Source organism: Schistocerca americana, chromosome 3, assembly GCF_021461395.2.
Source record: "Schistocerca americana isolate TAMUIC-IGC-003095 chromosome 3, iqSchAmer2.1, whole genome shotgun sequence".
Taxonomy (NCBI): domain Eukaryota; kingdom Metazoa; phylum Arthropoda; class Insecta; order Orthoptera; family Acrididae; genus Schistocerca; species Schistocerca americana.
In genome coordinates, this window is record NC_060121.1 from 935,780,636 (window position 1) to 935,806,918 (window position 26,283).

At 42.7% G+C, this 26,283-nt stretch overlaps 1 long non-coding RNA gene across 3 annotated transcripts in view; it reads right to left on the reverse strand.

Annotated features, from left to right (window-relative positions):
* Positions 1-22,877, reverse strand: part of LOC124607269 — a 101,598-nt gene extending 78,721 nt beyond the window's left edge. For all 3 annotated transcript variants that reach the window (XR_006978799.1, XR_006978798.1, XR_006978797.1), the window contains exon 1: positions 22,565-22,877. This is a non-coding gene — a long non-coding RNA (uncharacterized LOC124607269). The remainder of the gene's footprint in view (positions 1-22,564) is intronic.
* Between the last annotated feature and the right edge of the window lie 3,406 nt (positions 22,878-26,283).

Below are 26,283 nucleotides of genomic sequence, written 5' to 3' on the forward strand. Positions count from 1 at the left end.
TGATGGCTCCCAATACTGACCCTGATGGATTCCGTAGGATTTACGTCAGGCGCATTTGGTCGCCGAGACATCATCGTCAGTTGCTCCTCAAACCACTGCAGCTTATTCCTGGCTTCGAAAGATGGACAGTTATACTGCTGAAAGATGACTTCGCCGTCGGGGAAGACATCAATCATGAAGGAACGCAGATGATTTGCAGCTGTCAGGGTGTCTTCGATTACTACCACAGGTTCCATGCAAGCGTAGGAGAATGTCTTCCATAATATAATGCTACTCCCGCGAGCCTGCATCCAAGGGCGCTGCATGTTTCGAGCCGCCGTTCATCTCGATGACGGCGTTTGTGGAGACGACCATCGACCTAGTGTAGCAAAAATGTTGTTCACCTGAAGAGCCGACACGTTTCCATTGATCGACGGTCGAATCCCGATCGTCCTGTGCCTACTGCAATCGTACTTGACGATGTAGTTGGGTCAACATGTGAACACATAAGGGTGCGGAGCTGCATTTTCAACAATGTACTATGAACAGTGGGCTCCGAAACATTGGTACGTGCACAAGCATTGTGCTTTTTCGGCAGAGATGCCACAGATCACCATCTATCCTACTTTACAGAGTAGACAAGCCTCCACACCACAAATTCTATGAGGAGTCGTGGACGTCCAACCATTTAGCTCCTAGTGGTAGTTTCACTGTCCTTCTACCTCTTTCTGTGGAAGCTTACGACAGTAGCACTTGAACATTCGACCAGCTTCGCCGTTTTCAAGATAGTCGTTCACAGACTCTACGTAATAATAATCTGCCCTTTGCCAAAGTCGCTTATCTCTCTGGATTTCCACATTTGCAACCCATATCTTCGTTAGGGTGATACCAGATCCGTGCCTGCACTGCTTACATACTTTTGTTATCGCGTCATGTACCCGCAACGCCACCAGGCGTCATCGAATATCATGGTGGGCAGTGGTCCTAATGTCTTAGCTTATCAGTGTAATGTGCACATCTCTTCATCCATCTTCTATTTGCCCCTCTCTGCTCATAATCACCTTGCCTCCTTATCCGTGCATCTCCTCCTCCCACCTCTCAGTTTATCTCCTCGTTTCTCCCCTCTTTCTGTACATCTCTTCCTCCTCCTTCTGTCCATCTCATCCTCCCCTCTTTCTGTCCATCTCGTGTTACACCCTCTCTCTCTCTCTCTATCTGTCCAGCTCCTCCTTCTCCTCCCTCTCTTAACATATACTCCAGCCGCCTCTCTTCCTACCTATGCCTCTCATCCCCCTCTCCATATCCATTCCCTCCTGCATCTGTAAGCAATCGTCGATGCATCAAAACTATGCAAGAGCCCTCAATAGTTCCCTGTGGTACTCATTTTACTCTTTAGATGTCATACCTTTACTCTCTCAAATTGGACACCTAATCCATTGTAACTGTTTTATACTTTTATTAATTCCAAATAACTGCTTTCAGCTTTTATTTTTAAAAGCATGCAGTTGCAATACTGAGACAAGTCAGAATGTAACTACTCGTATTTTAAACCAAACCAAGTTAACAGATTTTCGGATTGCACGTTTTTATAATATTACGACACGCCCAATTTCTCATGACGTCACTGGGCGTAAATGTTTTAAAACTCACTTGACTTTGTTGCGTTATTGTTTACTTTTATCATATAATTTTGAAATACACCAGATAACCGTTTTAAGCTAAATCATGTCAACAGTTCTAAAGTATCGGACTGTACAATTTTTATTAATACGACAAGCTCATTTTTCTGATGACGCCATTGGGTGCGATGCTTCTTTAATACTTCTACTGTTTTTATCATTTGACGTTGCTTCTCTACAGCATAACGTAAGTTGTTTACTATTTCTGCAATTGTACTGTACATGTACACTATGTGATCAAAAGTATCCGGACACCCCCAAAAACATACGTTTTGCATATTAGGTGCAGTGTGCTGCCACTTATTGCCGGGTAATCACATCAGTGACTCAGTAGTCATTAGACATCGTGAGGGAGCAGAATGGGGCGCTCTGCGGAACTCACGAACTTCGAATGGGGTCAGGTGATTGGGTGTCACTTGTCTCATACGCCTGTACGCGAGATTTCCACACTCCTAAACATCCCTAGGTCCACGATTTCCGATGTGACAGTGAAGTGGAAACGTGAAGGGACACGTACACCACAAAAGCGTACAGACCGACAGTCGAACAGTGTCGTAACGTGTAATAGGCAGACATCTATCCAGACCATCACACAGGAATTCCACATTGCACCAGGATCCACTGCAAGAACTATGACAGTTAGGTGGGACGTGAGAAAACTTGGATTTCATGGTCGAGCGGCTGCTCGTAAGCCACACATCACGCCGGTAAATGCCAAACAACGCCTCGCTTTGTGTAAGAAGCGTAAACATTGGACGATTGAACAGTGTAAAAACGTTGTGTGGAGTGAAGAATCACGGTACACAATGTGGCGATCCGATGGGAGGCTGTGGATATGGCGAATGCCCGGTGAACGTCATCTGCCAACAATAAAATTCGGAGGCGATAGTGTTATGAGGTAGTCGTGTTTTTCATTGAGGGGACTTGCACCCCTTGCTGTTTTGCGTGGCACTATCACAGCACAGGCCTACATTGATGTTCTAAGCACCTTCTTCCTTCCCACTGCTGAGCAATTCAGGGATGGCGACTGCATCTTTCAACACGATCGAACACCTGTTCATAATGCACGGCCTGTGGCGGAGTTGTTACACGACAATAACATCCCTGTAATCGACTGGCCTGCAGAGAATCCTGACCTGAATCCTATAGAACACCTATGGGATATTGAATTCCAGCATTACTGATGGAGGGCGCCACAAACTTGTAAGTCATTTTCAGCCACGTGTCCGGATGCTTTTGATCACATCATGTATCTTCCTATAAGTCTTATAGGCTGTGGGTCCACGTGAAGGAAAAAATCGTAGATATTACAATGGTTACATGTTCCCTGCGTAACTTTATGTCACAAGTTAAAGCAAGTAGCCCCTCATACTTCCCTGGGATCGACAGATATATCTCAGCTGCCATGTGAGGCCGGCCGTTGTGGCCGACCGTTTCTGGGCGCTTCATTCTGGTATCACGCGACCGCTACGGTCGCAGGTTCGAATCCTGCCTCGGACATGGATGTGTGTGATGTCCTTAGGATAGTTAGGTTTAAGTAGTTTTAAGTTCTAGGGGACTGATGACCTCTGATGTTAAAGGGGGTAGGACGTCAAACGGGCCGTCTTGGAGCAAGAGAGACACCGCAGGACATTTTAATTTCCACTGTCTATACTTTTACGAATAAATTCATAAAACTTTCTCAGCATGACCAGGAAGGATTCAGGATTCACAATCATAGCACTGGAAGTTCAAAAAAATAAGAGAATAAAACAGAAAACAGAAAAAAAATTTTACATATGAAAGTTCATCATTTTTTCACTTTATCGGCTGCGTTTGTTGCTATAGGTACACGTTTCTTCATAAGTAAGAGAGATTCTTCGATGAATTTTGCACAGCATACAAACCATACTTACAGGTGTATGAAACTCTAGAAATTTATGAAAAAATGGATGTGCTGTTACATTTTAAACTTTATGTTTAGAAGAAACTCAAATTATTAATTATCTCAATGTTTACCACAGTTTTTAATAGATTGGGAAAATTCTACTTATGAAGAAAAGTGTGCCAATAGCAACAACTGCAGCGAATGGTAAGTGAACATAAGGTGAAATACAAATGTAAAAAAAGAAATTATTTTCTTATGTTTTTGAACTTCCACCACTATAAGTGTAAATCCTGAATCCTTTGTGGTCATTCTGACAAAGTTTTATGAATTTACTTTTAAAAGAATAGACAGTGGAACTTAAAAATTCGTGTGGTGTCTCTCCTGCTCCAAGTCGTCCCGTTTGACGTCCTACCCCTCTTAAGTCTCATAGTGCTCAGAACCATTTTTTTGCTCATGTGAGTTCACTCCAGTTGCTACGTACTGTTTCCTATCTGACCTGAAATTACGAAACCAGTATCATAACTTAGGCGATTGTCCATAGGCTAGCAATTCGATTAGAAACCCTTTTCGAGGAACAAAACTATAGGAACATGGAATGCCCTTGAGTTCTTCTGTGTTTGAGTGTCGATAACACTCGTCAGACAACAAGCCTTGTTTCACAAGAATATTTTCTCACATTCGTGAAACTAAACGCTAGAGAGATATCAAATCAGCAACAATTTCCCAATAAGTAGACTAGTAGTGTCTGATTCTGTGCAGTGTGATGGTTCCAGCGAATGACAAAGCTCCGTTTGGTGGTACGGTAACAAAAACCGGAACAAAGAGCTGGCCACTTAGTACCCGGCGGACGTGTCGGTGGGCGGACTATTTTGGGCCGGTGCGTGGCTGGCGCGTGACGCGCCACTTTGCAATGCCAACCGCTGCGTGCCGGCGTCCGCCCACACACACACACACACACACACACACACACACACACAGATACCTGCCCGGGGCCAGGGCGTGGCGGCCCGTGCGCCCCTGCCGGCCCGCGGTAGGCTGCCCGCAGCACACGCGACCTCCTGCTTGGTCCGCCCTAATGTCGCATCCGGCAAGAGACCTGCCCGCTCGTGGCCCTGCCGTCTGCAGTTACGAGGGCCATTCAGTAAACAATAACACACAGTTTTCTTCTCAGGACGTTTGGGGACAATGTCAATCAACATTTCTTTTAGATGTACCATTCTTCGACATAAGTTCCATCGTGTTCTATGGCCATATGCCAGTGGCATGTAAAAGTATCTATCCTCTCATGGTAAAAGCACTTGTCCTTGCTCATAGCCACGTTTTCACTGCATTAACAACATCTAATCACCTTCACGTGTTCCACGGTGTAATGTAACGGACTACTGAAACTACCGATACCACCAGCTGGCGAGGTGTGCGTTGCCGTCAATCAACTTGAAGGAGCAAGTGAACTTTAACTACGTAAACATAAACATATTATTTTGTTACAAAACTGTTAATACGAGGACAATCATGAGGTATATTGCCACAGAACTATATTATAAACACTTTTCATTTTTCATACTATGTTTTTCATATATGTATACGTGCGATGTGTAAAATATCGATATACAACCAAGGCTGGCAGTACTGCACAGTTAGTAAGCTCTGTGAACAGGAGCCGGTGGTTGGCGGATGTAGAGACAATAGGCAGTTGGTGTTGAGACGTCTTGTAATACTCTTGCTTTGAGAAGGTCAAGGAAAGAGGGAACGAAATGATGTTTTGGAAAAGCTGTTGCATTGAAAATTATTGAACATCGTCACGATCAGCATTTATAAAATAAAAGTTGGAAGTTCAAATATGTGTCAGTTCTTACGCAGCAGAATACACACCCTAGACCTCAAATTGATTTAACAAACAGCGGATGGCGAGACTCATCACTGGATCACGAGCGTGCAACAACGACCAATAAAGGTAAGAAAGTTATATTACTCTAAATTCAAACTGTGACGATACCTTTCTTTCTCCATGTCTTCAATCCTGTATGTACTCTGTTGTTAGAATGAACAGCTTGACGGGGACTTGTGGTCAACTAGGCACACCAGGGAGACTACACTGGTTTAAAATGATAATTTGTAGCTTAATATGCTACTATTGATAATAATTAATACTTGTCCCCCGGAGAAAGAGGTGCATTACAACGGGGAGAAACCTGAAGTGGGCGAAACCGCTGGAAGTCTGAGGGCGCCAGGTCTGGGCTGAATGGTGGATGAGGCAGTGATGTCCATTCTATTTTAGCAGCGTGTCCTCACGTTCTGAGATACATGCGTGGACGCGCATTGTCGTCTTGGAGCATGATATCTGTTGGATTCTTTGCAGACCGAACACGTCAGAAGTGGCTCTTGAGTTTGTACAGAGTCTTCACGTACGTCTTTAGACTAAAGAGTGTTTTGGCAGCACATCTATGAGAATGGCACCATCACTATCTCAAAAGACTGTCACCATGACATTACCAGCAAAAAGACCTGCCTTAATTTTCACCTGTTTTGGTGATTGTGGGCGGTACCGCTCTACTGACTACCTTTTTGTTTCTGGCTCAAAGTGCCCAGGTTTCGTCATTTGTAACAACGCGTGGCAGAAAGGCCCCTCCACTGACCTGAAACTGCTCCAGCACTTCAGATGAAGCGGTTTTTCTTTGAATCTTGTGGGCTGTTGTGAGCATTGGTGGAGCCCTTCTTGAGGATACCTTTGAATATCCAAGAGTCTCTGTCGTAGGAAACGCGCTTCCAATACTCACCGACAGCTTAGCGCCAATTTCCGAGTTGTGATGCGCCTATCTGCACGAATAATGGCACGATTCACCATTTCGTGACCGGTGACTGTCACAGGACGTCCAAAAATAATCGATCAAGTAGCTCAGTTTCTACACCTCCACCTACCTTCATCCATCGCGCAACAATAGTTCAATTAACTGTATACTTACCATGTAGTGCGCACGATCATTTGTGAATGTTCACAACGATTTCCTCTTCCGCAACTAAGAACTTAATTATAGCACGTTCCTTCTAACGAGTTCCTTGATGCTTTACCACGGCACAGCCATCTGTCGGAATTGTTCGAAATTTCGCACATGTGCAGCAGAAATGTCAAATTTGGAGCACGTAAAGAGACGTTTCGCTAGAGATATTGACGCCTCTAAAAAACTTGATGCGTTATTTACTGAATGACCCTCGTATTCTCATAACTGACGAAAGGGTGAGGCTATGCGAAAGACCAGCCTCATGTCTCTACACTACAAGATTCTCTCAGGCCAGATTGTTGAGCGCTATACAAGAAGGAAGAAAAGATAGAGGGGCCAGAAGTGCATTCCATCACACACCGTAAGGTTGCTTGCACAATGGTGACGTACGAGATGTGTCTAAAGGTAATGGGAGTATTTGATATATCCCCTGTTGTGTTAGTCCGATACGCGCGATTTTTTCTTTGTTATATTGGTGAGAAAGTTAGTTAAGTATCTATACAAGGTTAGCCATACCAGGTATTTAGACGTCAGGTGTCAAAAAATACACATGTTTTGGTAGTATCTGCGGTTACTTATTTTGTATAAAAATGAATCACAGAATTTGTATCAAATTTTACTGTAAGAACGGAATAAAATGCAGCAGAGTTTTAGAAATGTTAACTACTGGTGTTGGTGAGTCTCCTGTGAGTAAAATAAGGGACTACGAGTGGTATAAGCGTTTCGAAGAAGGCAGTGGAGACGTTGAAGATGGCGAAAGCACCCGCACATCATCAACGTATGAAATCGTGGAAGAAGTGGAAGAAATGGTTATGAACCATCATCGAATCACAGTCAGAGACGACACTGATGATGTTGGCATATCATTGGCTCATGCCATACAATTTTTTCTGGTGTTTTTGATATGTGACGTGTGTCAGCAAAATTTTTGCAAAATTGTTGATTTTCGAACAAAAACAGCGATGAATGCAAATTGCTCAGAAGTTGCTAGATGAAGCCAGCGAAGATGCAGCTCTAATATATCGTGTCATAACAGGCGATGAAACAACAGGTGGCGTGTTTCTTGCTGTTTGTAGTAGTTTATCTTGACACGAAATTGAAGCAGATAGTTCCAGTGAGTTAGTGTGGGCAGAAGTCATTGTTGGCAACCGGAATAAAATAATAATTGGATACTTTTACCGACCTCCCAATTCAGATTATACAGTTGCTGAAAGGTTCAAAGAAAACTTGAATTTGATTTCAAACACATGCACGACTGATACGATTATAGTTGGTGGTGACTTTAATTTACCCTCGATATTTCGGCTAAAATACATGTTTAATTCCGGAGGTACGCATAAAACATCATCCGAAATTGTGCTAAACGCATTCTCTGAAAATTATTTCGAGCATTAGCTCATGAGCCCACGCGAGTAGTAAACGGTTGTGAAAACACACTTGACCTCTTAGGAACAAATAATCTTGAGTTAATAACGAGCATCAAAACGGATACAGGGATTAGTGAACACAGGGTTGTCGTAACGAGATTGAACATTGTAACCCCCAGATCCTCCAAAAATAAACGAAAAATATACCTATTCTAAAAAGCAGATAAAAATTCACTTGACGCCTTCCTGAGAGACAATCTCCACTCCTTCTAAATTAATAAGTTTAGACCAGATGTGGCTTGAATTCAAAGAAATAGTATCAGCAGCATTTGAGAAACTTATACTAACGACGTATACAAACGACAAAGCTGATCCTCTTTGGTACACAAAACTAACCAGAAAACTGTTGCAGAAACAACAAGACAAACATGTCAAATTTAAAAAGACGCAAAATCCCCAAGACTGGCGATCCCTTACAGAAGCTCGAAATTTAACGCGGACTTCAATGCGAGATGCTTATAACAGTTTCCACAATGAAACTTTGTCTCGAAACTTGGCAGAAAATCCAAAGAGATTCTGGTCGTATGTGAAATATATTAGCGGCAAGAAACAATCAATGCCTTCTCTGCTCCATAGTAATGGAGATACTAACGAAGACAGTGCTGCCAAAGCAGAGTTACTAAACACAGCCTTCCGAAGTGCCTTCACAAAAGACGACGAAGAAAATTTTTCAGAATACGAATCAAGAACAGCTGCCGACATGAGTAACGTAGAAGTAAATATCCTCGGAGTAACGAAGCAACAAATCACTTAATAAAAGCAAGTCTTCTGGTCCAGACTGTACACCAATTAGGTACTTATGAATAATATACAACCGTTCGCTTGACGAAAGATCCGTACCCAAAGACTGGAAAGTTGCACAAGTCACACCAATATTCAAGAAAGGTAGCAGGAGTAATCCAATAAATTACAGGCCCACCATATCTTTAACGTCGATATGCAGCAGAATTTTAGAACATATATTGTGTTCGAACATTATGAGTTATCTCGAAGAAAACGGTATATTGACACACAGTCCTCATGGATTTAGGAAACATCGTTCTTGTGAAACTCAACTAGCTCTTTATTCGCATTAATTTTTGAGTGCTATTGACAAGGGATTTCAGACTGATTCCGTATTTCTGGATTTCGGGAAGGCTTTTGATACTGTGCCACACATGCGGCTCGTAGTGAAACTGTGTGCTTATGGAATATCGTCTCAGTTATGTGACTATATTTGTGATTTCCTGTGAGAGAGGTCACAGTTCATAGTAATTGACGGAAAGTAATCGAGTAAAACAGAAGAAATTTCTGGCGTTCCCCAAGGTAGTGTGATAGACCCTTTGCTGTTCGTTATTTATATTAACGGTTTGGGATACAATCAGAGCAGCCGTCTTCGGTTGTTTGCAGATGAAGCTGTCGTTTATCGACTAATAAAGTCATCAGAAGATCAAAACAAACTGCAAAACGATTCAGAAAAATTATCTGATCGGTGCGGAAAGTGGCAGTTAACCCTAAATAACGAAAAGTGTGAGGTCATCTACATGAGTGCTAAAAGGAACTCGTTAAACTTCCGTTACACGATAAATCAGTCTAATCTAAAAGCCGTAAATTCAACCAAATACCTAGGTATTAAAATTACGAACAACTCAAATTGGAAGGAACACATAGAAAATGTTGTGGGAAGGCTAACCAAAGGCTGCGTTTTATTGGCAGGACACTTAGAAAATGTAACAGACCTACTAAGGAGACTGCATATACTACGCTTGGCTGTCCTCTTTTAGAGTACTGCTGCACGGTGTGGAATCCTTACCTGATACGACTGGCGGAGTACATCGAAAAAGTTCAAATCGCGAAATATTGGAGAGAGTGTCACAGAAATGATATAGAATTTGGGCCGGACATCATTAAAAGAAAGGCGTTTTTGTTGCGATGGAACTTTCTCATGGAATTCCAATCACCAACTTTCTCTTCCGAATGCGAAAATATTTTGTTGACAGTGACCTGCATAGGGAGAAACGATCACCACGATAAAATAATGGAAATCGGAGCTCGTACGGACAGATATAGGTGTTCGTTCTTTCCGCGCGCTATATAAGTTTGGAATAATAGAGAATTGTGAGGGTGGTTCGATGAACCCTCTGCCAGGCAATTAAATGTGATTTTGCACAGTATCTACACTCCTGGAAATTGAAATAAGAACACCGTGAATTAATTGTCCCAGGAAGGGGAAACTTTATTGTCACATTCCTGGCGTCAGATACATCACATGATCACACTGACAGAACCACAGGCACATAGACACAGGCAACAGAGCATGCACAATGTCGGCACCAGTACAGTGTATACCCACCTTTCGCAGCAATGCAGGCTGCTATTCTCCCATGGAGACGATCGTAGAGATGCTGGATGTAGTCCTGTGGAACGGCTTGCCATGCCATTTCCACCTGGCGCCTCAGTTGGACCAGCGTTCGTGCTGGACGTGCAGACCGCGTGAGACGACGCTTCATCCAGTCCCAAACATGCTCAATGGGGGACAGATCCGGAGATCTTGCTGGCCAGGGTAGTTGACTTACACCTTCTAGAGCACGTTGGGTGGCACGGGATACATGCGGACGTGCATTGTCCTGTTGGAACAGCAAGTTCCCTTGCCGGTCTAGGAATGGTAGAACGATGGGTTCGATGACGGTTTGGATGTACAGTGCACTATTCAGTGTCCCCTCGACGATCACCAGTGGTGTACGGCCAGTGTAGGAGATCGCCCCCCACACCATGATGCCGGGTGTTGGCCCTGTATGCCTCGGTCGTATGCAGCCCTGATTGTGGCGCTCACCTGCACGGCGCCAAACACGCATACGACCATCATTGGCACCAAGGCAGAAGCGACTCTCATCGCTGAAGACGACACGTCTCCATTCGTCCCTCCATTCACGCCTGTCGCGACACCACTGGAGGCGGGCTGCACGATGTTGGGGCGTGAGCGGAAGACGGCCTAACGGTGTGCGGGACCGTAGCCCAGCTTCATGGAGACGGTTGCGAATGGTCCTCGCCGATACCCCAGGAGCAACAGTGTCCCTAATTTGCTGGGAAGTGGCGGTGCGGTCCCCTACGGCACTGCGTAGGATTCTACGGTCTTGGCGTGCATCCGTGCGTCGCTGCGGTCCGGTCCCAGGTCGACGGGCACGTGCACCTTCCGCCGACCACTGGCGACAACATCGATGTACTGTGGAGACCTCACGCCCCACGTGTTGAGCAATTCGGCGGTACGTCCACCCGGCCTCCCGCATGCCCACTATACGCCCTCGCTCATCAAGTCCGTCAACTGCACATACGGTTCACGTCCACGCTGTGGCGGCATGCTACCAGTGTTAAAGACTGCGATGGAGCTCCGTATGCCACGGCAAACTGGCTGACACTGACGGCGGCGGTGCACAAATGCTGCGCAGCTAGCGCCATTCGACGGCCAACACCGCGATTCCTGGTGTGTCCGCTGTGCCGTGGGTGTGATCATTGCTTGTACAGCCCTCTCGCAGTGTCCGGAGCAAGTATGGTGGGTCTGACACACCGGTGTCAATGTGTTCTTTTTTCCATTTCCAGGAGTGTAGATGTAGATGTAGAACAATTAGTTATGAGAATGCTCAAGATTCGAAATCCAGCAGCACATACTTTCTACCGCATTAATCAAAGGAGGTACACATATACAGGTCCAAATCATACCCAGCCTCAGGAAACGATGCAGGAGTCCCTCACGGTCGTCCTGAGCATTACCTCTGTGTTCCTCCATTATTGCCTTCGATCAGACGGCTTAGTCGTTCCAGTGGAAACGTTTAGTGTCGCGAAGACGGTAATGAAGTCGCAGCCTCAGTATTCGTGATACATAACCCTATGTTTCCAAAAATAAAGAACACGGTAAAGAGCCATCTTGTTACAAGCATAGGTGAGATTAAACGCGCATCGCTGAGAGAGCTAACGTTATCCCAAACATCGAGGTTGTAATATTATTGGATTTCAGCTACTTTGCACGTGAGATATTTGTCATTAAAGAAAAGGACAGCCAACGAGCTGTAGTTCGTAAAGATGCTAAGCATCACAGCGCGAGAGTAAAGAGATGAAATATTTTTTTAATGTGCACCTATATCAAAATGCGCGTCCAGCGTTTAAATACTCTAAATAAACACTATGACCCGCTGGACGCAGATATTTAAAATCATTGCCGCAGCCCTTGATAGCAAGAAACAGCGAAACAGAAGAAAGAACAATCTGTCTATTGTTAAGAAATATTCTAGAGCCTTCATTATCCGTTGTACTTTTGGTCGACATGTTAAGACGTACTACATAGCATTGCTAAAAGTTGTATTTTTATTTTGTGTAAAAACTATGTGAAACGACAATCAAACAGTTCGGTAACTCGGGTGGGGATACAATGTACTTACGCACACGCAAGGACATTTAATTTTAAGAAGGAACGGACTGACAAAGCAGCGATTGAAACTCCCTGGCAGATTAAAACTGTGTGCCGGACCGAGACTCGAACTCGGGACCTTTGCTTTCGCGGGCAAGTGCTCTACTGACAGAAGTAAAGCTGTGAGGAGGGGGGGTGAGTCGTGCTTGGGTAGCTCAGTTGGTAGAGCACTTGCCCGCGAAAGGCAGAGGTCCCGAGTTCAAGTCTCGTTCCGGCACACAGTTTTAGTCTGCCAGGAAGTTTCATATCAGCGCACACTCCGCTGCAGAGTGAAAATCTCATTCTGAAAGCAGTGATTATTGGACTGCGCCATCCACAAAATAAGTATCACATATAAGTCATGCATTTATTGTGTATTTGTCAATGTTCAGACGTTTAAAGCCAATTTGTTCAAAATATATTAATATTTAACGATGCAGTAATTTTCTTCTTATTCTTTTCTTTCACTAACCAAAAACGATGTTAAAATTGAATATGAGCTTCGTTACAGGTTCGCTCTTTATCGCGGTGTCTGGATTGTATTTGGGAGACTACTAATGTGTTCAACTTCCGATCTGTTAATTCCACTAATTGGCTTTCATTTTCATTTTTATATTCAAATAGGTCCCCTAGGTATTTTCATCGAAGATTATGATTGCGTGAAGGCAATCCGGGTCAAAAGTCAATTATTCGCGTAATCAATTCGTACGTCTCCTGACCACAATCGAGAACCGACGCATCGGTGATCAATTAATAATCTCTCTCTCTTTTAAACTTGTACTAAAAAACGGCCACAGAGGATAGTCGTAAGTATGCAATCCAGCGTTAGGTTGCATTTTATCAGTAAATATTACCAACCAACAGTTACAGCATCACTATTATTAATAAGCAAGTTCCTAACGCCAGGACTTCCAGAGCTGGGTCTGGACAAGTAAATAAAAATCTTTCCAAAAACAAACATTCCCGCTTTATTTGAGTATTCACTCGCGTCAGCTTCGGACACGGTTGTAACCTGTCTCATCTCTACAGGGGGAAAATATTTCCATCACCGTACTGCGAGTCTCACCCACAGAAAGTTTCAGATCCCAATCACTGGAACGCTCAAGATTCGAAACCCATCGGGACATACTTCCTACAGTATTAATTAAAGCAGGAATACACACACATGTCCAAATCAAACCCATACTCAGGAAACGATGCAGCAATCCAGAATTGACGGCCTGAGCACTGCCATTCCATTCCTCCATTATGTTGCCTCCAACACATCTTTCTAGTGCGGATTGTTGTGATGGAGTGCTTATAGAGCGTTGTGCAGTTACCGTGTTGGTGTGGGTGAAGGGAAGGAAGCGGGTGCTTAAAGTACCCATCCGACGGACGGATCACTGTCAACCGCCTCACGGGTCACTGTAACGACGTGTGGAATTTAACCCAGGACATTGGCACAAAGTCTGGTGATTACACACTTCCTGCCAAATTCTAATGCTGAACAGCACCAAGGTTGGATACAGGTACCTCCGAGTCGAACGTCACAGCACACGCGCGCGTTAGCGATTTCGTCATGAACAACTCTACTCACGAGCGTTACGACACTGCCCCTGCACCTTCGTCCGGCGGAATACGTCGTCCTGGCTAGACTTTCGGAAGAAGTGTAACTTTGTCTTCCAAAAATGTCGTCCAGAGCTGCGTTGGACATCGAAGAGGTGCTTCTGGATGGACTGGGAAAGTCGACAAGATTTAGCGGAGCCAGGGACACGTCTGAAGACGTCCAACGCAGCTCTGGACGAAATGTTAGAAACGATAGTTCGTGGAGCACAAGCGTACAACCCGAAAGATTCGCCAGCAACTAAAACAGATGGTGAGAGTTCAAATGGTTCAAATGGCTCTGAGCACCATGGGACTCAACTTCTGAGGTCATTAGTCCTCTAGAACTTAGAACTAGTTAAACCTAACTAACCTAAGGACGTCACACACATCCATGCCCGAGGAAGGATTCGAACCTGCGACCGTAGCGGTCTCGCGGTTCCAGACTGCAGTGCCTAGAACCGCACGGCCACTTCGGCCGGCGTGGTGAGAGTCTCATCGTATAAATATACATTGTTATGGCCACACTGTCTCATGCAAAAGCTCTCCTTGTTAATAACCAACAACTCTACAAAACTTCTCTTCCCATCAACATTTATGATGGAGAAGATTCTGTCCATCTCATAAATAAATTTAATAAGTTGTCAGTATACCGCGACGTGCGCTGCGTTATATTTCAAGAACAACGACGTGTACTATTTTCCACCTTCTTTCCATAAGTGGCCGCAGTCACTCAAAGTTTATGATTGTGATGTTTTTGCAATGTCGTGACGCACACATTCACACTACAGGCTGGTTTCTTACGCACAAAGCTGTGTTCTTGCAGATAATTTACGACGTCTTCCCATTTGTGTCAGTGGTAGTTACACGTCGACCTGCTGTAATTTTATCGTTCTCAGGCAGAAATTGCGCACTACAGCCGAGCCCACGAACGCACCCTTTTAATGTGGCTCTCAATCCTGTTCGAATCGCAGTGGTGTAACTGATTTTCAAATGGTTCAAATGGCTCTGAGCACTATGTGACTTAATATCTGAGGTCATCAGTCCCCTAGAACTTAGAACTACTTAAACCTAACTAACCTAACGACATCACACACATCCATGCCCGAGTCAGGATTCGAACTTGAGACCGTAGCGGCAGCGCGGTTCCAGATGGAATTGATTTTCAGCGGCAGTATAACTGGTGTGAAGCCATCACACAACTGTCATCCACCAAATATTGAGGATTTGCAGCTCAGTTGTCAGTTGTGTGATTATAGCCACAAACTGTTCCGAGACAACGTTATCCCATTTTCAAGTGCTTAAAACTTTTTATGTGATTAGGCCTCGTCACAGTTGTGACTGCACCTCGGGAACGGTGGATGCACTGGTTTGTGATGTTTCATGTGTTATGGCTGAGTTGACAACGCACCTGTGCAGCTTGTTTTTACGTTGTGACGAGGCCTAATGGCATTAAAAGTTTTAAGCGTCTCAAAATGGAATAACGTTGTCCCGAAACATATTGTGGCTATAATCACACGATTGATAAATGGGCTGAATATCCTAAAATTGCTTTCATCGGCAGTATTTGGTCTGCAAGAGCGTTGAGGTGGTCATGGCGGCGGCGTAGAATTCCCGACTACCAGACTTTGCACCCGTGTTCTGGAATAAATTCCAAACCTCTCCGTAGCGTCTAGAGGAGTGAGGGCATGGGACACTGTTGATGGCGACCCCTTTGTCAGGTAGAGGCGTTACGTTTGGCTGACCCTTCGTTGTTACTATAGAGAAGTATGTTTATGCGCAACCACCTGATATCATCCTCGGGCTTTCTCATTATCAGCAAGAACATGAACAAGACAACAACACTGCACTGCACACACTTCCATTAGTCACACACTCGAGCGTTCCTTTTAACACACTTAACAGTCAGGCTTCCCCAAAAGGGTCAGTTATGAAAAGAAAAAAGAAAAATTCGTTGCCAGCTCCCGAGCGACACGTCTCATTGGTTCGTCAGATAGAATCTTGTCTGTTTCATGGTCAATTGGGGACTCATGTAATGACGCCAAAAATTTTGAACTTTTGTGACAGTTTCAATACCAAACGAAGCATTTTTTGAATTATTTGGTGTAAATTCATATAAATGAATGTTAGATAGGTCGACTGCAAGCTAACAAAAGTGGCCATAAATTGCCACGAGGAAAAGAAACTAACGACAAACTGGCTTCTAGAAATTACAAAGAAGTCCAGCAATAAATGATATTAAAGAAATATCAGCAGAAAGAAATGCTTTCAGAATCAAAGTATTGAAACTAAAGACGCTGAAAGACAGAAAGATTAAAATAATAGGCGTTCGAAGGTCAGAATCAAGGGAGAAAAGAGGAGTGTTTGAGGGAAAGATAACAACCAATGTGGAATACTTAAAATTAGTGTATAGTCTTCAGTGTGGCTTAGTATGTAAATGTGTAAGAGAGTAAGTGGCATGCTAAAAGCCCAGTCGTTCTAGGCTAAATCCTCATCCAGACGTCGGATTTTTTAATCTAATGTATCACGTCTTTCGACTCTGACAATGATTTGAAGATGTAAAAATAACAAATCGGACCGTGATTCGGAGCCAATTTGAAACTATTAGTGCCTTATAACTGGTTGGGCATGTGAGTTCAAAGGTCGGAACTAGCCACAGCGTAACACACCCGATAGGAAAATTTGAAAATTTGTGGTAAGGTCTTATGGGGTCAAACTGCTGAGGTCATCGGTCTCTAAGCTTACACACTACTTAATCTAACTTAAACTAACTTACGCTAAGGACAACACACACATCCATGCCCGAAGGAGGACTCGAACCTCCGACGGGGGAATCCGCACGAACCGTGACAAGACGCCCCAGGCCGCGCGGCTACCCCGCGCTGCCTCCGATAGGAAGATGATTAGTGAAAGACTGTGATGCTAGGAACAACTAGTTGGGGCAACAGCCTCCATAACTACATCTGCACACGTACTCGCCAAGCCACAGCGCTGTGTGTGGTGAAGGGTACGTACTGTATCACCAGTACCGTTTCCTCCAATTCATTTCAAATACAATCTGCGGAAAGAAAGGTTATTGACCACCTGTATGAGCCTGGTTACTTTAAATTGTCTGGGTAACTACGCTGGATTTAAGTTGGAGGAAGTGACATGTTCCTTGACTCTTTTACGTAAGTCCAATCCGCCACGTCTTTCTTGTAGCGGCTCCCACTCCTGTTGGTCGAGCACCCCTGGTTACTATCACGCTCACTGGAAAGGAAATGAGCGTCTGGCGTCATTGGCCGGGAGGCCCCTCGCGGGGCAGGTCCGGCCGCCATATCGCAGGTCTTATTACATTCGGCGCCACATTGGGCGACCTGCACGCCGGATGGGGATGAAATGATGATGAACACAACACAACACCCAGTCCCTGAGCGGAGAAAATCTCCGACCCAGCCGGGAATCGAACCCGGGCCCAGAGGACGGCAATCCGTCACGCTGACCACTCAGCTACTGGGGCGGACATCACGCTTACTGAAGGAATACGTGACGAAGCTAGAATGTCTTCTTTGAATTTTTTCATTAATTTAATTTTCTTAGTTAATTTATCTTTGTAACGGTCCCAGACCTTCGAACAGTATTAAAATGTTGACCGAACGAAGTTGGATTACACTTCCTTACCACCACTAAATGTGAATCTGGCGTTAGTCTTCCTCATGAATGTAATTATGTTTTCGCTTCACATTGAAAAGCCCAGGACACACACCTCTAGTTACTTGAAAGTTGCGACTGATAACAGCAGTTGATTGTCCATTTGCATAATCAAACTGCACGGATCCTTTCGTCTCTTTTCGCGCGTAACAGTGCGTTGGTTTATGTTGAAGGGAAGCTGGCAATCTTTGCCGTGGTGCAAATCATCATCAAGTACCTCTGAATTTCGTAGCAACGTTGCTTCGCTGCAAAGTAAGTAGAAGAATTTTCGGAATTCGCGAGCAACGTATATTTAATAATGTTGCGATTACAGCGCTACTAAAGCGTAGTTACTAAGCAAGGTTTTCCGAAATTTCCACATCAAAGAAGACGTAGTAAATGTTTTAAAATGCAAGTCAAGAACAACTACCAGCATGACTAACTTTGAAGTAGAGCTATACCCCCGGTGTAGCGAAGCAATTTAAGGCACTTAATAATAGCAAATCTTGCAGTCACTTAGTAAAGGTAAATCTTCCGACCCGAACCAATTTGGGTCTCCTTAATGATGTAGGAGTTACATATTTAACAATCCTATACAACCACTCGCTCGGCGAAAGATGCATACCTAAGGACTGGAAAACTGCAGAGGTCACATCAATACTCAAAAAAGGAAACGGACCTAATAGGCTGAATTGCAGACCCGTACCACTTACATAAATTTGCAGTAAGATTTTGGTATATATACTGTGTTCGAACATTATGAAATATTTCAAAGAGAACGTTCTGTTGACACATAGTCATACGGATTCAGAAAATATCATTCTTGTGAAACACAACCAGCGTTTTATTCGCACAAAGTAATGAGTGGTATCGACAGGGGATTCCATGTTGATTCCATATTTCTTGATTTCCAGAACGCTTCTGACATCGTTCCTCACAGGAATATTCTAATCAGTTTGCATGCCTATGGGGTATCGTCTCAGTTATGCGACTGAATTCGTGATTTCCTGTCAAACAGAAAGTGACGGAAAATCACTGAGTAAAACAGAAGTGATATCTGGCGTTCCCCAATGAAGCGTTGTAGCCCCTCTTCTGTTCCTGATCTATATAAATGATTTAAGAGACCATCTGAGCAGCCATCTTACATCGTTTGCGTATGGTGCTATCATTCACCGTCTAGTAAACTCACCAGAAGATCAATGTGAATTATATAATGATTCAGACAAGATATACGTATGGTGTGAAAAGTGATAATTGGCTAAGAGGGATAAAAAGTGTGAGGTTCTCCACACGAGTTCTAAAAAGAACCCGTTAAATTTCGGTAAAACGATAAATAACACAAATTTAAAAAGATTACAGTTACGAACAACTTAAATTGGTACCATCACATAGAAAATGTTGTGGGAAAACGAAGCAAAGACTGTGTTTTATTTGCAGAATACTTACAAGAAGCAAAAGAATGCGCTAAAGAGAATGGCAAGACTACATCTGCCTGTCCTTTGCTAGAGTACTGCTGTGTTGTATGAGATCCTTACCAGATAGAATTAACGGAGGACGTCGAAAAAGTTCAAAGAAGGGCAGCTTGTTTTGTATTATCACGATACAGGGGAGTGAGTGTCACGGATATGACGGATGAGCTGGGATGGCAGTCATTAAAACAAAGCCCTTCGTCCGTTGCACCGAGACCTTTACACAAAATTTCAGTCACCAACTTTCTCCTACCCGAAAATATTTTGTCGTCTCCCATCTATATAGGGAGAAATGACTATCGTAATAAAAAGGAAGGATTGAAGATTTGTGTTTAATGCCCCGTCGACAACGAGGTCATTAGAGACGGTCATAATAAAATAAGTGAATTCAGAGCTCGCACAGGAAGACTGAGCTGCTCATTTTTCCCACGTGCTGTTCGAGAGTGGAATGATCGAGAAGTAGCCTGAAAATGGTTCCGTGAACATTCTGTCATGCACTTGGATGCGAATTACAGAGTAGTGATGCAGATGTGTATGATTTCGTAGATCGTAACTTTACCCATCTTTTACGTTTTGACTTTATGAAATAATCATGTGATATTGTTCATTACTACCGAAGAAGATACGGAAAAATGAAGGTATTTAGTGAAATAAGAGTAATTCGTAGAAATGGTTCGACGAAGAGACCTTTGAAGAATTTGAAGAATTCTCAGTGGTACCAATATTATCTAAAAGGTATCAGATAGATTATATAATTGTAAGACAGAGATTTAGGTTTTAAATTGTAAGACATTTCCAGGGGCAGATGTGGACTCTGACCACAATCTATTGGTTATGACCTGTAGATTAAAACTGAAGAAACTGCAAAAAGGTGGGAATTTAAGGAGATGGGACCTGGATAAACTAAAAGAACCAGAGGTTGTACAGAGATTCAGGGAGAGCATAAGGGAGCAATTGACAGGAATGGGGGAAATAAATACAGTAGAAGAAGAATGGGTAGCTTTGAGGGATGAAGTAGTGAAGGCAGCAGAGGATCAAGTAGGTAAAAAGACGAGGGCTAGTAGAAATCCTTGGGTAACAGAAGAAATATTGAATTTAATTGATGAAAGGAGAAAATATAAAAATGCAGTAAGTGAAACAGGCAAAAAGGAATACAAACGTCTCAAAAATGAGATCGACAAGAAGTGCAAAATGGCTAAGCAGGGATGGCTAGAGGACAAATGTAAGGATGTGGAGGCTTATCGCACTAGGGGTAAGATAGATACCGCCTACAGGAAAATTAAAGAGACCTTTGGAGATAAGAGAACGACTTGTATGAATATCAAGAGCTGGGATGGAAACCCAGTTCTAAGCAAAGAAGGGAAAGCAGAAAGGTGGAAGGAGTATATAGAGGGTCTATACAAGGGCGATGTACTTGAGGACAATATTATGGAAAAGGAAGAGGATGTAGATGAAGATGAAATGGGAGATATGATACTGCGTGAAGAGTTTGACAGAGCACTGAAAGACCTGAGTCGAAACAAGGCCCCCGGAGTAGACAATATTCCATTGGAACTACTGACGGCCGTGGGAGAGCCAGTCCTGACAAAACTCTACCATCTGGTGAGCAAGATGTATGAAACAGGCGAAATACCCTCAGACTTCAAGAAGAATATAATAATTCCAATCCCAAAGAAAGCAGGTGTTGACAGATGTGAAAATTACCGAACTATCAGCTTAATAAGTCACAGCTGCAAAATACTAACACGAATTCTTTACAGACGAATGGAAAAACTAGTAGAAGCCAACCTCGGGGAAGATCAGTTTGGATTCCGTAGAAACACTGGAACACGTGAGGCAATACTGACCTTACGACTTATCTTAGAAGAAAGATTAAGGAAAGGCAAACCTACGTTTCTAGCATTTGTAGACTTAGAGAAAGCTTTTGACAATGTTGACTGGAATACTCTCTTTCAAATTCTAAAGGTGGCGGGGGTAAAATACAGGGAGCGGAAGGCTATTTACAATTTGTACAGAAACCAGATGGCAGTTATAAGAGTCGAGGGACATGAAAGGGAAGCAGTGGTTGGGAAGGGAGTAAGACAGGGTTGTAGCCTCTCCCCGATGTTGTTCAATCTGTATATTGAGCAAGCAGTAAAGGAAACAAAAGAAAAATTCGGAGTAGGTATTAAAATCCATGGAGAAGAAATAAAAACTTTGAGGTTCGCTGATGACATTGTAATTCTGTCAGAGACAGCAAAGGACTTGGAAGAGCAGTTGAATGGAATGGACAGTGTCTTGAAAGGAGGATATAAGATGAACATCAACAAAAGCAAAACAAGGATAATGGAATGTAGTCTTTTTAAGTCGTGTGATGCTGAGGGAATTAGATTAGGAAATGAGGCACTTAAAGTAGTAAAGGAGTTTTGCTACTTGGGGAGCAAAATAACTGATGATGGTCGAAGTAGAGAGGATATAAAATGTAGGCTGGCAATGGCAAGGAAAGCGTTTCTGAAGAAGAGAAATTTGTTAACATCCTGTATTGATTTAAGTGTCAGGAAGTCATTTCTGAAAGTATTCGTATGGAGTGTAGCCATGTATGGAAGTGAAACATGGACGATAAATAGTTTGGACAAGAAGAGAATAGAAGCTTTCGAAATGTGGTGCTACAGAAGAATGCTGAAGATTAGATGGGTAGATCACGTAACTAATGAGGAAGTATTGAATAGGATTGGGGAGAAGAGAAGTTTGTGGCACAACTTGACCAGAAGAAGGGATCGGTTGGTAGGACATGTTCTGAGGCATCAAGGGATCACCAATTTAGTATTGGAGGGCAGCGAGGAGGGTAAAAATCGTAGAGGGAGACCAAGAGATGAATACACTAAGCAGATTCAGAAGGATGTAGGTTGCAGTAGGTACTGGGAGATGAAAAAGTTTGCACAGGATAGAGTAGCATGGAGAGCTGCATCAAACCAGTCTCAGGACTGAAGACCACAACAACAACAACCAATATTATTGAAGAAGTGATGCATTAACTAAGAACTTAGACTTCCTCTAATACGAAAGGAGGAAGCGGAGACGTTGAGGATTCAGAAGCGCCACATGCATGTACAAAGAGATCTACAATGAAATAAAGACAAGTTGTTTAAGTTGGAATTTTACGCAATTCTAGAAGTGGAACAAATCGACCAGAACTAAGGAAAACACTAGAGAAAATTTTCGCCACATTAACGTAACTACTTGTTTGAGAACATTCGTCGTAGCAGAATACTGTGCCAAAATAAAGATACTCGTAATTCTTGGTCTGTTCCAAATAACCACGAAAATATATCTTATTCTTACAAATACATCGAAAGTAAAATTTACTAGAGTAAAATCTGACTACGTCAAAATTTAATTCATACGAAAGTGAATACTGAGGACAATACGGACATAATATTGTTATCCCTAAAAGGTTCCAACACGAACGAGGTCACTTTTTAACTGAGTACTCACGTTTTGCACGAAGGAAAAGACTCACTTCGTCGAAAACTAATCGGTGATTATGCATAGAGGCGTGTGCAACACTTGTGGCGACGTCTCATTTTCCGTTGTAAAACAACTGATTTTCACTGAACACCTGAGGAAATATAAATAGTTCATACAGCTGTTAAAGGTTATACCGCTCGACGTTTACACATTAACTTGAATTGTACGCGTCAGTAACTTCTGCCAAGCTAAGCGTCACACGCAATACGTAACTGCTTAGAACACTCGTCCCGAGCTTTGTTATTGCCACTGGATGCACAACTCACTTGCACGTCGTATCCTTATGGTAGACGGACTAACTATGAGAGGTGACTGCCACTTCTGTCTGTGCGTAAACGCACGGCTGACGCAATTTTCTGCCGAAACAGTGTCATTCTATTGAGTCATCCGAGGCTAACAGAGCACCAGGTAGTTTAACTCTTTGAAATATGGTGGTGCGAGAATCATACCAACTCTTTTAAATTTTCTCAGAAAACAAAATAGTGCTCTATCTTCTTAATCAAACTTTTACAGATTGATTTGCGGAAGGGGACCAAATAACTAGGTCACCGGTTTCATCGGATTGGGGAAGAATGGGGAAGGAAATTGGCCGTGCCCTTTCAAAGGAACCATCCCAGCATTTGCCTGAAGCGATTTAGGGAAATCAAGGAAACCTAAATCAGGATGGGCGGACGCGGGATTGAACCGTCGTCCTCCCGAATGCGAGCCCAGTGTGCTAGCCACTGCCCTACCCGGCTCGGTTTGTATTTGTAGTGCCTACAGGGATTACCTCAAACCGTGCTGACGACTGCTCTTGTTTGTGATATGGTACTTTTTTCGATCTGTAGATGATAGTGGTACGTATGAAACATATCCAAAGTAGTCATGTATTCATCGCTGTTATTCAGTATTCTCACTCGAGATGTTTCAGTTCATGTGCTTTGTTCACTAACATGCATGTAGAAGAATTTGCTAAATTTTATACGTAACCTACAAACTACTGACAGTATGTTGTTTGATTTTTGTAAGCATGTTTCACGTTCTCATATCCCCCATCGATTTTCTTTCCTGAGTTTTATAATGCTGACTGGAACATATTTTTTGAATTTCTGAAAAAAGTGGGGATAAAATGCCGAGAGCAAAAGTTATCTGCTGCTACGAAGGGGGGGGGGGGGGGGGGTTGGAATAGTTGAGACGAAAGTGAGACACGGTTGTATCCTACCTTCCATGTTATTCAAGCTGTACATTGAGGAAGATGAATAGGTAACCAAAGAGAAATTTGAAATTCAGTTAGAAGAAAAATATTAACGTTTGGCGATGACGATGACGATGTAATTCTATCAGAGACGGCAAATGACTCCGAAAATCAGTTCAACGGAATTGATAATGTCTTGTAAACAGGTTATAAAATGAACGTCGACAAAAATGAGAATGTAGTCGAATTAAGTCAGGGACGCTGAGGAAATTAGGTTCATAAATGAGACAGTAAAAGTAGTAAATAAGTTTTGCTATTTTAGACAACAAATAACAGACGGTGGGCAAGGGACAGAAGATAGAAAATCTAGACTGGCAATAGCTAGAAATGGTTTTGGAAAAAGGAAAATAGTTTAACATCTAAAATAAATTTACGGTTACAATAGTTTTCCACAATTTGGATAACAATACAGTTTATTATTTACGATGAGCGGTTTGCTTCGCTTTGAAAACCATTGTCAGAGCTCGTGGCTTGTTTGTCATGTTTGTTTAACTGCACATGATAAAGAGACCTTAAGTGCCGGTTATGGTTTCCGAAGAGAACCGTAACTAGTCACAATAAATAGAAGAACTTTCGTGAATCAGATGGTGAAGAAACTGTTATGAAGATCGGAAAGCGCAAGTCGCTATATCACAGCTTAATAAATTTGAGGGAGTGTTTTCTGAACCTATTTGTGAGGAGTGTTGCTTGTACAGAAGTGAAATGTGGACGATCAGGACAAACAAGAAGTGAAAAGAAGCTAGAACGGCCAATGATCCCTTCAGTGCAGATGCATACCAAGCTAAGGAGCAATGGCACTACATCAGTAGTGTGTGGTGTAAGTTGCATGGGGGCTTAATTATTTAGAATGCAAATATCTTTAATTTTAGTAGCTGACAGTCCGGTTACGCAGTCTCGTATACGGTTGGCCCTGACTAGTTTTAGTACGCAATCTGACTGCATAGAATAACAACAAAGAATGAAAGAAAATTTTCATTAACACAATTAATTAATTAAGTCCCCAGCAACTATAAAACGTACGAAACCAAAACACAAGTGTAATTGTTCTGTGTGTGGAAGTGTGATTCAACGTACACATCTGGCACGGTTCTTCTTCAATAAGACAAGAAATTTTAAATACCATTTATACTGAAGTAATTAAAAAAAATAGAAATACTATAATTGCGTAAGGAAACCAGAATTACGCTTTAATACAAGAACACGAGCCAGATGCTTTGTTGACTGAACCTGTAATGACGCATTATTTAAGACACTGAAATAATAAAAAAAGGGAATTTTTTTACCTTCATATATATTGACGAAAAGCACTCTGATCATTACAATATCTCCATTCGAACAACATCTGCTGTCTAGCCCATCAAACAACTGCATAAAACATGGGACAAGCACTCCGTACTACAACATCTCAACACCGACTCACTACTACCACATCTCAACAAGCACTGCTACTGCCACATCTCGACAAGCACTCTCCACCACGACTTCTCGACAAGAACTGCCAGTGGAGGCGGCGGAATAAAACTCTTTGACGCAAACTCTGGCGCTGTGGCTCAGTGTAGCCACCTTTCAAAGTTGAGAATTTTGGTCTGACAATCAACGCGGTTCTGGTGACCACTATGTCCAGATGACATAGTGGTCAGTGTATCTGGCTAGTACACAGAAGACTTGAAATCGAGTCCCGGTTGGGCTTAAATTTTCAACTTGCCCCGTTGATATACGATTACATCGACGCCCACTGGAGACTAATATCTTTAATTCCTTTGGGTCTTGATTCATAGTGACTGCAGGGTCAAACATGGTGTCTGACACCACAATATCATATATAGGAGTTTGTATGTTTTTATACTTCAGATGTGTTGCCATCTTTGTACAGAACATCATGAACATGGTCGTTGTTGGCTAAGTACATCATGATGTACCCATAATGCAGATTTGTGAATAGGACAAGGGAGTTTATTATACATTGGCAGTAGGTGTATAGTTGTAAAAATGAAAGTCAATGAAGTAAAGAGAATGTTAACCTCTGAGTTTAGGTAAATAATTTTTATCTGCAGACTCAGATGAACATGGTGCCTAGGCTGGCAATGAATTATCATTAGTGGTTTCCATGACTACACTTCGTCTTACTGATCTCTAGAGAACAGTTTTATTCCATTTATCCTAAAACATAAACGTGATTCCGTCTATAAATAAAAATTATTTTAATTAATACAACAATTATGAAATTATGGTCGGCTGCAAACTATTAAAATGATACACTTCGTAAGAGCTTACTCCCCTACAGTTTTTAAACTTTCTTTGGTTATGTCTTTCAACAGAAAGTTAGTCTCACCCTATAAATACTAAAACCAGACGGCTCATGTCGGTTGTAAGACTTTCTTTCTCAAAATTCCATCCTTATTTTGATATCCTCATCGTCATCATGTGACACTTACGCTCGCCAAAGCTATCT